Source organism: Macaca nemestrina, chromosome 10, assembly GCF_043159975.1.
Source record: "Macaca nemestrina isolate mMacNem1 chromosome 10, mMacNem.hap1, whole genome shotgun sequence".
Lineage (NCBI taxonomy): Eukaryota > Metazoa > Chordata > Mammalia > Primates > Cercopithecidae > Macaca > Macaca nemestrina.
In genome coordinates this window covers 142,199,032-142,211,824 of record NC_092134.1, presented here as the reverse complement: position 1 = coordinate 142,211,824, position 12,793 = coordinate 142,199,032, and the positions used below count along the sequence as shown (strand labels likewise).

Below are 12,793 nucleotides of genomic sequence, written 5' to 3'. Positions count from 1 at the left end.
GCAACTGTACTAAATTGGTTTAGTACATGGACTTGGGATGGTACAGCTTCATTTATGTGTTTAATAAGATGACAATTTTAAGCTCAGACCAGGGGCATCCAGACAAACACGTCGTTCATATATGAGCCAAAAAATGTGTGTGTTTGTGTATTTCAGTACAGATCTTACTGTTCCTTGCCACTTGTTCTTTCTCCTTTTTTCAGTTAATATGTTTTGATATTCTTTCCAAGGGTTTCTTCATTGTTGTTACTAATAACATTGTACGGATGTACTATAATTAGCAAAATTTCTACTGATGGACATTTATTTTGCTAAAAATTTCTTCCTTTACATAAAAGGATTCTGTAGTAAAAAGCATTGTACATATTTAGTTGATACATATGTCAAGTCAAGTATATTTCTAGGATAAAGTCCTTGAACTGCTGAGTGAAAGGATATGCATTTATAATTTTGATGGATTTTGCCAAGTAGCCTTAAAGAGATTGTACCAAGTTTCATTTCTACTATCAGTGATGAAAGCGATATATTCCCGCATAGTTGTCTACAGAGAGTGTTAAAAGACTTTTTTACTTTTTGGCAATCTGATAGGTGAGAAAACACTGTCAGTGTAGTTGCAGTTCTTTCATTATAAGAAAAGTTGAACATATTTTTATATTTAAAATCCTTTGTATTTTCTGTTATTTGATTATATGCTTTACCCATTTTTATTTTGAGTTCTTTTCTGCTTTTTTAAAAGTTGGTTTGTAGAAATTGCTTCCCAGTTTAAACATTAGCTCTTTTGTCTGATGTGAGTTCTAAACATTTCTTCCTGTTTGACTTGTTTATTGAGGCGGAGTCTCACTTTGTCACCCAGACTGGAGTGCAGTGACACGATCTCGGCTCAGTGCAACCTCTGCCTCCTGGGTTCAAGTGATTCCCCTGCCTCAGCCTCCCAAGTAGCTGGGACTCCCGGCGCCCACCACCACATCTGGTTATTTTTTTGTATTTTTAGAAGAGACGGGGTTTTACCACCATGTTGGCCAGGCTGGTTTTGAATTCCGTGGCCTCAAGGGAGCCACCCACCTTGGCCTCCCAAAGTACTGGGATTACAGGTGTGAGCCACTGCACCCAGCCCCTGCGCTTTTTTTTTTTTTTTAAAAGAAAGATGTCGTCCAGGCTGGTCTCAAACTCCTGGCCCCAAGCCATCTTCCCATCTCGGCCTCCCAAGACCACTGCTCCTAGCTCTGTTTGGCTTTTGACTTTGTGTGTGTGTGTGTGTGTGTGTGTGTGTGTGTGTGTGTGTGTGTTCAGACACCTTAAAGTGAATGTTTTAAGACTTCTGGATTTTGAGACATATTACAAAAGTTATATTTTAGAATGTTTCTTATTTTCTAGTGATATTGATCTGTCTATGTATCCATTAACATTGCTTTCATTTTTGTGTTTTTGTGATATATGTTAATAGCTAATTCCTTCCAAGGTACTTTTCTTTTTCAGAAGTGCCCTAGCTTTCTTTTTCTTGGCTGTTTTTCTATTTGAAATTTAGAGTCAGGTTTTATCATCTCCTGCCTTTAATTCTTTCTGTTGTGTTTTTTATTGGGATTACATAAAATGTGTAGTTACTAATTTATGGAGAATTGACAAGAGTAGGGTGTATCTTACCGTGAATTCATTTTTTGTTTCTCAGAAATGTTTTAATGTTTCCTTCATATCGATTTTATACATTTATTCAGCTTATTCCTAGGTTTTCTTTTTGTTACAAAGTGTTACAGTTTTCATTATATCTTCTAACTGCTTGTTTTTTTGTACACATGAAGCCTTGTGATTTCTGTATATCAGTTTTGTACTTAGTCATCATACTGAATTCTCTTAAAGGTTTGGATTTTTTTTTTTTTTTTTTTTTTAGTGTATTCTTTTGGCTTTTCCAAATATGTAGTGATACCATTTCTAAACAACGCTTGTTTTCCAGTGTTCAATTTTAATGTATGTCCCCATTTCCTCTCTTTTCTACGGATGTGTACCGGTGCACCTGAAACCACACCGCATGGTCGTGGGCATCGGCAGATTATACCTGATCTGCATGAGAATGCTGTTAGTTCTCTCCCACTAAAGTACAGTGCTTGCTTTTGTGTTAGAATTGATAGATACATCAAGAAAGTATCCATCTAAATAAAATGAGTTAAAACTTAAACATTTTTTTATTGTTATTTTTTGTTTCAATAGTTTTTGGAGAACAGGTGGTATCTGGTTACATGGGTAAGTTCTTCAGTGGTGATTTCTGAGATTTTGGTGCACCCATCACCTGAACAGTGGGCACCATACCCAATGTGTAGTCTTTCATCCCTCACCCACTCCCACGTCCCCTTGACTCCCCACAGTCCATTGTATGTTTCTTATGCCTTTGCATCCTCATAGCTTAGTTCCCACTTGTAAGTGAGAATATGCAATGTTTGGTTTTCCATTCCTGAGTTACTTCACTTAGAATAATGGTCTTCAGCTCCATCCAGATTGTTGTGAATGCCATTATTTCGTTCCTTTTTATGGCTGAGTAGAATTTTGTGGTGTATATATATATATACATATATACACACACACACACCACATTTTCTTTGTCCACTTTTTGATTGATGGGCATTTGGGCTGGTTCTGTATTTTTAGGAATTGTGAATTGTGTTGTAAACATGCCTGTGCAAGTGTCTTTTTTGTGCAATGCCTTCTTTTCCTCTGGGTCGATGCCAATAGTGGGATTGCTGGATCAATGGTAGATCTACTTTTCGTTCTTGAGGGAATCTCCATACTGTTTTCCATAGTGGTTGTACTAGTTTACATTCCCACCAGCAGTGTAAAAGTGTTCCCTCACATCCATGCCACTATCTATTAGTTTTTGATTTTTAAATATTGCATTGTGGTTTTGATTTGCATTTCCGTGGTAATTAGTGATGTTGAGCCTTTTTTTTTTTGAGATGGAGTCTCGTTCTGTTGCCCAGGCTGGAGTGCGGTGATGCAGTCTTGGCTCACTGCAACCTCCGTCTCCTGGGTTCAAGCAATTCTCCTACTTCAGCCTCCTGAGTAGCTGGGATTACAGGTATCTGCCACCACACCCTGCTAATTTTTGCATTTTTAGTCGAGACGGGGTTTCACCATGTTGGTCAGGCTGGTCTTGAACTCCTGACCTCAGGTGATCTGCCCTCCTCGGCCTCCCAGAGTGCTGGGATTACAGGTGTGAGTGACCACACCTGGCCATTGTTGAGCTTTAATATGTTTGTTGGCCATTTGTATATCTTCTTTTGAGAATTGTCTATTCATGTCCTTAGCCCACTCTTTGATTTATTTGTTTTTCACTAGATGATTTGAATTCCTCGTAGATTCTGGATATTAGTCCTTTATCAGATGCATAGTTTGTGAATGTTTTCTCCCATTCTGTAGGTTGTCTGTTTACTCTTCTGATTATTTCTTTTGCCATGCAGAAACTTTTTAGTTTAATTAAGTCCCATCTATTTATCTTTTTGTTACATTTGCTTTTGGTTTGCTGTTCATGAAGTCTTTGCCTAAGCCAGTGTCTAGAAGAGTTTTTCCAGTGTTATCTTCTAGAATTTTTATGGTTTCAAGTCTTAGATTTAAGTCTTTGATCCATCTTGAGTTGATTTTTGTGTAAGGTGAGAGATGAGGATCCAGTTTCATTTTTCACACGTGGCCTGCCAGTTATCCAGCACCATTTGTTCAATAGGGTGTCCTTTCCCTGCTTTATGTTTTTGTTTGCTTTGTGGAAGATCAGTTGACTGTAAGTACCTGGCTTCATTTCTGGGTTCTCTATTCTGTTCCATTCGTCTGTGTGCCACGATTGGTTTTGGCGACTATAGCCTTGTAGTATAGTTTGAAGTTGGATAATGTGGTGCCTCCACATTTGTTCTTATTGCTTAGTCTTGCCTTGGCTGTGCAGGCTGTTTTTTGGTTCCATGTGAATTTTAGGAATGTTTTTTCTAGTTCTGTGAAGAATGATGATGGTATTTTGATGGCAATTTCATTGAGTGTGTAGATTGCTTTCGGCAGTGTGGTCATTTTCACAATATTGATTCTACCCATCCATGAGCATGGGATGTGTTTCCATTTATTTGTATCATCTGTGATTTCTTTCGGTAGTTTTGTAGTTTTTCTTGTAGAGGTCTTTCATTTCCTTGTTTAGGTATTCTACTGTTTTTTGCAGTTATTGTAAAAGGGATTGAGTTGTTGATTTGATTCTCAGCTTGGTCACTATTGGTGTCTGGTAGTGCTGCTGATTTGTGTACATTAATTTTGTATCCTGAAACTTTACTGAATTCGTTTATCAGATCTAGGAGCTTTTGGATGAGTCTTTAGGCCTTTCTAGGTATATGACCTTATCATCAGCGAACAATGATAGTTTGACTTCCTCTTTTCCGATTTGGACGTAGTTGATTTCTTTCTCCGTTTCATTGCTCTGGCGAGGACTTCTAGTACTTCGTCGAATAGAAGTGGTGAAAGTGGGCATCCTTACCTTGTTCCAGTTCTCAGGGAAAATGCTTTCAACTTTCCCCCGTTCAGCATAGTGTTGGCTGTGGCTTTGTCATAGATGACTTAAGGTATGTCCCTCGTGTGCCAGTTTTGCTGAGGGTTTTAATCATAAAGGGATGCTGGGTTTTGTTAACTGCTTTTTTGGGGCCTATTGAGATGATCATCTGATTTTTGTTTTATTTTGTTTGTGTTCGTTTTGATCTGTAAATAGTAATATTTTCAAGTAATAGACTTAGTAGTTTCAAAACATTTTTCACTTCTCATGCTGTCACTTCTCATGATCTCACTTGATCATTGTGTATTTTTCCCCAATTGTGCTTCTCATGCATTTACTTCTTATTAGGCACAATAGCATGTAGGTAAGAAATAAAACCAGACAACTTTTAGTGGATTAGAAGTTATTTGTAATTTTTACTATGATTCATAATGCGTAAGCCTTTTGGGTTCCGTTTCCTATTAAACTTTTCTTTAAGTGTAGGATATTAGTAAAATATGAATTTTTAAAATTTCACTGGTTATTGCAGTTGTGAAGTTTGTGAGGAGGGGAGTGATTTAATTATTTGGTTTAATACAGTGCAGGTTTCCGAAGGCATCTGGATGTACAAAGGCTTGACTCACCACTGTGCCCACAGCCTGTTTGTCGCCGTAGGCTGATTATACCCAAAATGTTGGTGACATGATGGATTATCACTTTATTAGGTCGTAAGTGTTAGGGGCATGTATTTTACTTTTATAACATTTATTTTTCAGCTCCCATTTTCTTCGCTCTCATTCTATAAGGATTACTTCATTTAAAACCAAAGTGTTGAAAGATTGCATGGGTCTTCAGTCATTAAATTTTGCCTTTCAGATCGTGAGAACATGACAGCAAGCTACTAAAAAAGCCTTAGATGATTAACGTTACAAGAAAAGATAGACTGGTTAGAATTCAAAGGTCGTTTGCAAGTAACGCATTTCTTATTTTTCACTAGGTAAACATTTTTAGAAAAGTTTTCGTATTAGTCCATTTTCACACTGCTATAAAGATACTACCTGAGACTAAGTAATTTATGAAGAAAAGAGGTTTAATTGACTCACATTTCCATATCTGAGTCACTAGGGAGGCTTCGGGAAACTTAAATCATGGCAGAAGGTGAAGGGAAAGCAAGGCACGTCTTACATGGCAGCATGAGACACACACACACACACACACACACACACACACACACACCCCGTGCAAATCTTGAATATATTTTCTTTGTCCTTCCTCTTCATCCTTCACAGGAGGCAGCAGAGCAGAGGATCAGTAATTGTGCTCTCTTCGTACACTACAGCCCCAATAATTCATCATGTTACACACTTTTGTGTGTCTTAAAACTTACCAGATAGTTAGTACAGCTATTTTCAAAATAGGTTTATGTTATTAGTGCTTCTTTTTTTGTTTTATTTAATTAATTAATTTATTTTTTGAGACTGAGTCTCACTCTGTCACACAGGCTAGAGTGCAGTGGCATGATCTTGGCTCCCTGCAACCTCCACCTCCGGGTTCAAGTGATTCTCCTGCCTCAGCCTCCTGAGTAGCTGGGATTACAGGCGCCTGCCACCTCGCCCAGCTAATTTTTGTATTTTTAGTAGAGATAGGGTTTTGCCATGTTGGTCAGGCTGGTCTTGAACTCCCGACCTCAGATGATCCACCCACCTCAGCTTCCCAAAGTGCAGGAATTACAGGCATGAGGCACCGAGTTCGGCCTAGTGTTACTGCTTTGTAGACAATTACCTTTATGCCTGTTGTTTTTCAGTGCTTAGATCCTTCCCATTCTGTGTACTGTTTTTGTTGACGTTACTGTATTAATGTGGTCAGAATCAACATTTTGATGTATTTCCAGCACCATTGTTGGCTGATAAAATAGAGATAGCTTTAAATTTAGTATCCATAAAAAATAAAATGAATACAGTAGATTTAGAGACAGTTTAAACTTCTCAAGGGATCTATGTATTTTTAAAAATTACATAAAAATAACTTTAAAATAAGTAATCCTTTTTTTCTTGGTAAAACATGCAGTTTTATGTATTTTTAGGCCGGAGTAACAACTTTTTCCACACTTCCATCCAGCGAGCAAAGGTCAAAACAGTGTTTATTATTCCAGCCACCGTATTTTTACTGTTTAAACTTTTGAAATTTTGTGTAGGACCGTGGAGAGAAGAGTGGTGCTTACAGCTGAAACTTAGTTTTAATACAGTATCATACGTACATATATATCGGTTGATTTTTTTGTTTTAATATAGTATCATACATATGTATATGTTGGTTGATTTGTTTGTTTTAATACAGTATCATACATACATATATGTCGGTTGATTTGTTTGTTTTAATACAGTATCATACATACATATATGTTGGTTGATTTGTTTGTTTTAATACAGTATCATACATATGTATATGTCGGTTGATTTGTTTTAATACAGTATCATACATACGTATATGTCGGTTGATTTGTTTGTTTTAATACAGTATCATACATACATATATGTTGGTTGATTTGTTTGTTTTAATACAGTATCATACATATGTATATGTCGGTTGATTTGTTTTAATACAGTATCATACATACGTATATGTCGGTTGATTTGTTTGTTTTAATACAGTATCATACATACATATGTATCGGTTGATTTGTTTGAGACAGGATCTCACTGTGTTGCCCAGGCTGGAATGCAGTGGTGCAATTATGGCTCACTGCAACCCTTGTGTCTGGGGCTCAAGCAGTCCTCCTACCTCACTTCCTGAGTAGCTGGGACTACAGGCACATGCCACCATGCCCAGCTAGTTTTTTGTATTTTTTGTAGAGATGGAGTTTCACCATGTTGGCCAGGCTGGTCTCGAACTCCTGGACTGAAGGAATCTGCCCACCTCAGCCTCCCAAAGTGCTAGGATTACAGGCATGAGCCACCGTGCCCGACATCTTTTTTTCATTTTGTGTTATCGTTTATTTCTGAAACTCAGCCAATATGATGTATAGAGACAAATACATAGATATTGACAGGCAAAAAGTCATGGAGATAAAGTGTATTACTTGAACAAGACTTCAGATTGAATATTATTATTATTTAGTTTTCATTCATTTGCCTGCTTTGGGAGGTATTGGGAATGACATGGGTGGCGGTAGATAAAACACAGAAAAATTTCACCTACTTAATATTACTTGAACTAATCTCTGGGACCATAGTCCCTTGGCCATCACCAAGACTGAGAAGAATTGAATCAAGATTTTGCTTGAGGGGAAGGGTGTTTTGAATATCTTAGGGGAGTTTACAGTGCACTCACCTGCAGCTTACATTACAAAGCGTTTTGGCATGGGATAAAATGTTCATAACTGTGTGTGTTATCTTTAAACAGAGTCTTTGAAGCCATTCCCTCAGACAGTACAGGACATTTTCCTACTGAAGGAACTCAGATGCAGTTTAGGTGTACTTATATGTGGAAACGATCCATCTCATAGTTTACTTCTGAATTAGCTGGTAGCAGCAACCCTCTACCGTCTCTCCCCCAGTCAGAGGCTTCTCTTAACAGCCATGGCAGTAAAAATAGAACAGTGGAACTAAAATGTTTTCCAGAAGCAGAACCTATTGGTAGGGAAAGAATAAATTCAAAGTTGTTTACAACTCTTTTATCTTCAAACCATTACATATAAATTCATCAAATAAAAATAGCTAATGTGTTTTGAGCAGTTATTACCATTTTTATTTATTATTTATATTGCTTATTTTTGGATCATGATATTTCAGGCTTTTTATTTGATGAGTCAACATCTTAAGATTCCTAATGAGAATGGGATATAAAAAATCATTGGGTCATTGTTAACAGTGATAGGTCATTTTGACAGTGTGTGCACTTGAAATGGTCAATGATACTTCACCTCTGTGGTTCTCTTCCCCAAAATGCGCAACCCCAGTCCAATTATGAACAAAACAGTAGACAAATCCTAGCGAAGAATCATTCCACCAAACACCTAACTAGTGCTATTCAAAACTGCCAGGCCTCCAAAAACTAGGAAAGTCCAAGAAACTGCCACAGCCAAGAAGAGCCCAAGGAAACATGCCATCCAAACGTAATGACATATCCTAGGCAGTATCTTGGAACAGAAAAGTGACAGCAGACAAAAGCTAAGGAAATGTGAATAAAGCATGGACTCTTGTTAAGAATAATGTGTCCGTGTTTCCGTGTTGATACTAATGTAAGATGTTAACAGTACGGGAATCCAGCCTCTGGGTACACAGGAACTCTCTGTATCACCTTCTCTGTACCATCCTCACCTCTCTGCAAATCCAAAACGATTCTAAACAAAAAGTGCATTTAAAAAATCAATTCCAATTTGGCAGTGTATTAGGGTTAAGAAAAATATAGTAACAGTGATTTTGAGAGAGCTCAAAAATAAAACATTTGGATTGCCATTCTTTTCAAATCTTGGTGGACCCAAAACCTATAAATACTTCAGTGGGGGAGATCAGGGATTTTACCTTCGGAACAGTAAGGTGGTATGAATTTAATGGGGAAGAAGGAAGGGTAGAAAGTAGTCAACTTAATTCTATTTGTCTTCTTTGCCCCTGGCTTCAGGATCTCTCTCCACACCGTCGACCATTTGCCCCCCACTGTTGAATATCTCATGAACAAACAGGACAGATTTGATCTAAGAAAGACTCAATGCAAGAAATCCCTGTTATATTCCAGTGGAGAGTGTTAGTGGAATGGACCCCTCCATTCGAACTCTTAAATTCTGTTTCAATTCAGGTCATTATTCTCCTCTGCTTTCCTTAGAGGTTTATACAAATCTTAGGTACACCGGGAAACCGTCCTCTGGGCCAAGGTTCTTTCTCAGTGCCAGGCACTTTTCCATGTGAATTATATTAACAGGTAGCCCTGTGAGCCATGTTTCTACCTAACACAGTTGACAAATTTCAGTCCTGTTTCATTTCACACAGCTGCCCAACTTCTGGTGGCTCAGAAGACGACAGGTAGAGATACCAAGTAGCCACCAAATAAGACTAGGAGGCTTTCTGCAAAAAAGACAGCTTTCTGAAATGCTTGGTGAAACTGTTCGTTAGACAGAATGTACATCGCTGAATTAATGACGGAGTTTAAAAATAGCTCAGCAAGGCTAGGCGCGGTGGCCCACGCCTGTAATCCCAGCACTTTGGGAGACCTAGGCGGGCGGATCACCTGAGGTCAGGAGTTCGAGACCAGCCTGGCCAACGTGAAACCCCGTCTCTACTGAAAATACAAAAATTAGCTGGGAGTAGTGGCAGATGCCTGTAGTCCCAGCTACTCGGGAGGCTGAGGCAGGAGAATCGCTTGAACCCGGGAGGCAGCGGTTGCAGTGAGCTGAGATTGTACCATTGCTTTCCAGCCTGGGAGACAAGAGCGAGACTTTGTATCAAAAAAAAAAAAAGCTCAGCAACATGAAAATGTTCAGTATGGTTGGGTGTCTTGGCTGGCAGAGACACAATAAAGAGGGGCAGCCAGTAGATGTTAAAATCCCCTAAAATGATCCCCAGGGTTTCTATGGCTTTCCTTGTTGGTAAGTAAATTTCCTGTTGTTCTAGGACACTATCAGCATGCTTGATTTTCATGTGTTTAACAAGTGGAGGACAGCCAGTTAAGCACCTTTGCCTCTCATGGAGGTTGGGGTTGAGGGAGCAGAGTGAGCTGTGATGACCTGGGAGTGGTGCTGTGATGATGGCGCCTGGATGTTCTTGTTGGGCACTGTGTGAAGATGATGAACAACACAGCCAGAATGTAGAAGGTCTTACATGTGGAGTAGGTGCTGCAGGAGATCTAGGAGAAGAGCACTCGGATAAGAGATACAATTTGAGATGGCCCATTTACTGTACTACAGGGCACTGGTGATGGCCCGGTACCTGGTCAGAACAACACAGAAATATAGGTTGGAGGCCATGTAGCACGTGATGCTAGAAGACAGCCAGATGTTGCATAAGAGTTAGCCACATTTCCAGGTGTGTGTGATGGTATATGTGATGCTCATGGATATAAACAAGATGAAAACGAAGAGACTTGCGCTCCAGGGAGCCAGTGAGATAGTTGGCTGGTGTGTGTAGCTTCCTGGTGAGGAAGACGATGGCAAGCAGAAAGGTGTTGGAGAGAACTGTTGTCAGTGTGATGGTGGAAAGGACCACAGCAAGAGATCTCTAGCCCTGGAAGTTCCCAGCTCCTAAGCCTCTGGTATTTTTGTAGCATCAAGGGGTCTGTTGGAGGCCTCCTAGAGGATGTCTTCCATTGGATGGTTTTGTGAGGGCATTCTAGGGAGCTTTCTCTTCCACAGTCGTAGCTTCTCCTTTGACAGTTGTCTGTGAAAGGTCATCTTTCCATTTCATACTACTGGGAACCGTACATCAGAAGAGCAAACCACAGCAGAAAATCCCCAAGGCTTGATTACATGAAGAACATCGAGGTGAGGTGACTCCTAGCTACAGTTAAAGGCTTTTCCCAAATCAGATGAAATCCCAAGATGTCTGTGTGTTCCGGAACTCTGATGGACACGTGCTGAGTATGTTAGACAATTGCAGGTTGTCACACCACTGTGGTCAAAGCTGCACAATTTCTTGCCTTTGGCATTTTGACCCTTTTTAAGGCTTGAGACTTATACATGTTTAACTGTGTCTTCAGAATATTTCCCATCCTATTCCAAAGAGATTGTGGATTTCAGGTTGCTGCCTGGGAGCTTTTAAAGTTAGAGACAAAAGGGAGTACCAGCTTCTTCAGAGAAGCAGTCCGGTCAGCAGCTCACAGTTTTCCTAGGTGAATCCTGACATACGATTGGTACTTAATTTTGGTTCCACTTCCACTGACTGTTTTTGAGCCTGAAAAGACAAACATTCCAGTTACCAAAGCTTGAAGAATGCGTGAACTCGGAGAAGGTAAAACAAACGATCACTGAGTTTGCCAAGAGGTGCAGGTGTGTAGAAGCCCCTCCCTGGCCATGCATGTGGAATGCTAGGCTTGCCCCCCTGGGCTCTCCTTTCTTCACATGGTCTGATTTTGGTCTACATGATCACAGCCCCCAGCCTTGCACCTTCCCCTGGCTCTTTCCCATCCTGCACTTTTGGGATACTCCATTTCTTTTTTTGTTAATTAATAATTTTATTTGTTTGGAGTAGTTTGGGAAGTTCCCTTATACCTCCTCTTCCTTGCTCACAGCTTCCCCTATTAATAGCACTTGTATTAGAATGCTACATTTGTTAAAATCAGTGAGCCAGTGTTGACACATTATTACTGACTAAAGTTCATGGTTCACATTAGGGTTCACTCTTTGTTTTGTGGGGATCTCTGGGTTTTGCTAAATATCTAATGACGTGTATCCACCATTACAGTCTAATACAGAGTAGTTTCACTGTATTCTACAACTCCTCTGCACTCCATCTCTCTCTCCCCCACTCCCTTCCAACCCTTAGTCAGTACTGATTGTTTTATTATCTCTATAGTTTTGCTTTCTCCAGAATGTCACGTCATTGGAATCATATAGTACGTACTCTTTTCAGACTGTCTCCTGTCACTTACAATGTGCATTTAAGGTTCCTTCTTTTATTTTGTGGCTTGATATCTCATTTCTTTTTATTACTGAATAATATTCCATTGTCTAGATATACCACAGTTTATCTAATCATCTGTTGAAAGACATCTTGATCTTGGTTGCTTCCAGTTTTTGGTGATTTTGAATAAACTACTCTGAACATTTATGGGCAGACTTTTGTGTAGACATACATTTTCACCTCATTTGGGTAAACACCCAGGCAGGAGTGTGATGGCTAGATATGTGGTTAGTCTACGTTCAGTTTGTAAGAAACTATATTGCCGTATTGCCCCTATATTGCTGTTGAATTGGAGACTTTGAAACATATTAGCTTTACAAAAGATGTTATACAACTTGAGTATTTTTTTTTCTTGGCCAGTGTACATTAATGTTTTGGCTTGCTGTCAAGCCCTTGGGTTATTACTGCTGTGGATTATTGCTATAGCTTTGCTACTGACTGCTAGCATGCCAGCAGTCTTTTTTTAATAGAAAAAGTAATTGCAAAGTATCCCTTGAGAGAGAGGATTGTACGACCATTGTAAAAGTTTGGCCGCTGAAACTTTTTTCTTTCTGCTTTTTTATGTGTAATCTAGAACTATTATATTTGAAATATAAATGCATTAAACTCTTTTATCTTTTAAATTTTGTTTCAATGACTTTAGGAGTATGAGTCGTTTTTGGTCACATGGATGAATAGTGCAGTGGTGAAGTTTGGGCTT

At 39.1% G+C, this 12,793-nt stretch overlaps 1 protein-coding gene across 9 annotated transcripts in view; it reads left to right on the top strand.

The window, feature by feature from the left end:
- The window catches only part of LOC105484242 (ELKS/RAB6-interacting/CAST family member 1), a 541,895-nt gene that overhangs the window by 144,549 nt on the left and 384,553 nt on the right, over positions 1-12,793 (top strand). The gene's annotated exons all lie outside the window — the stretch shown is intronic.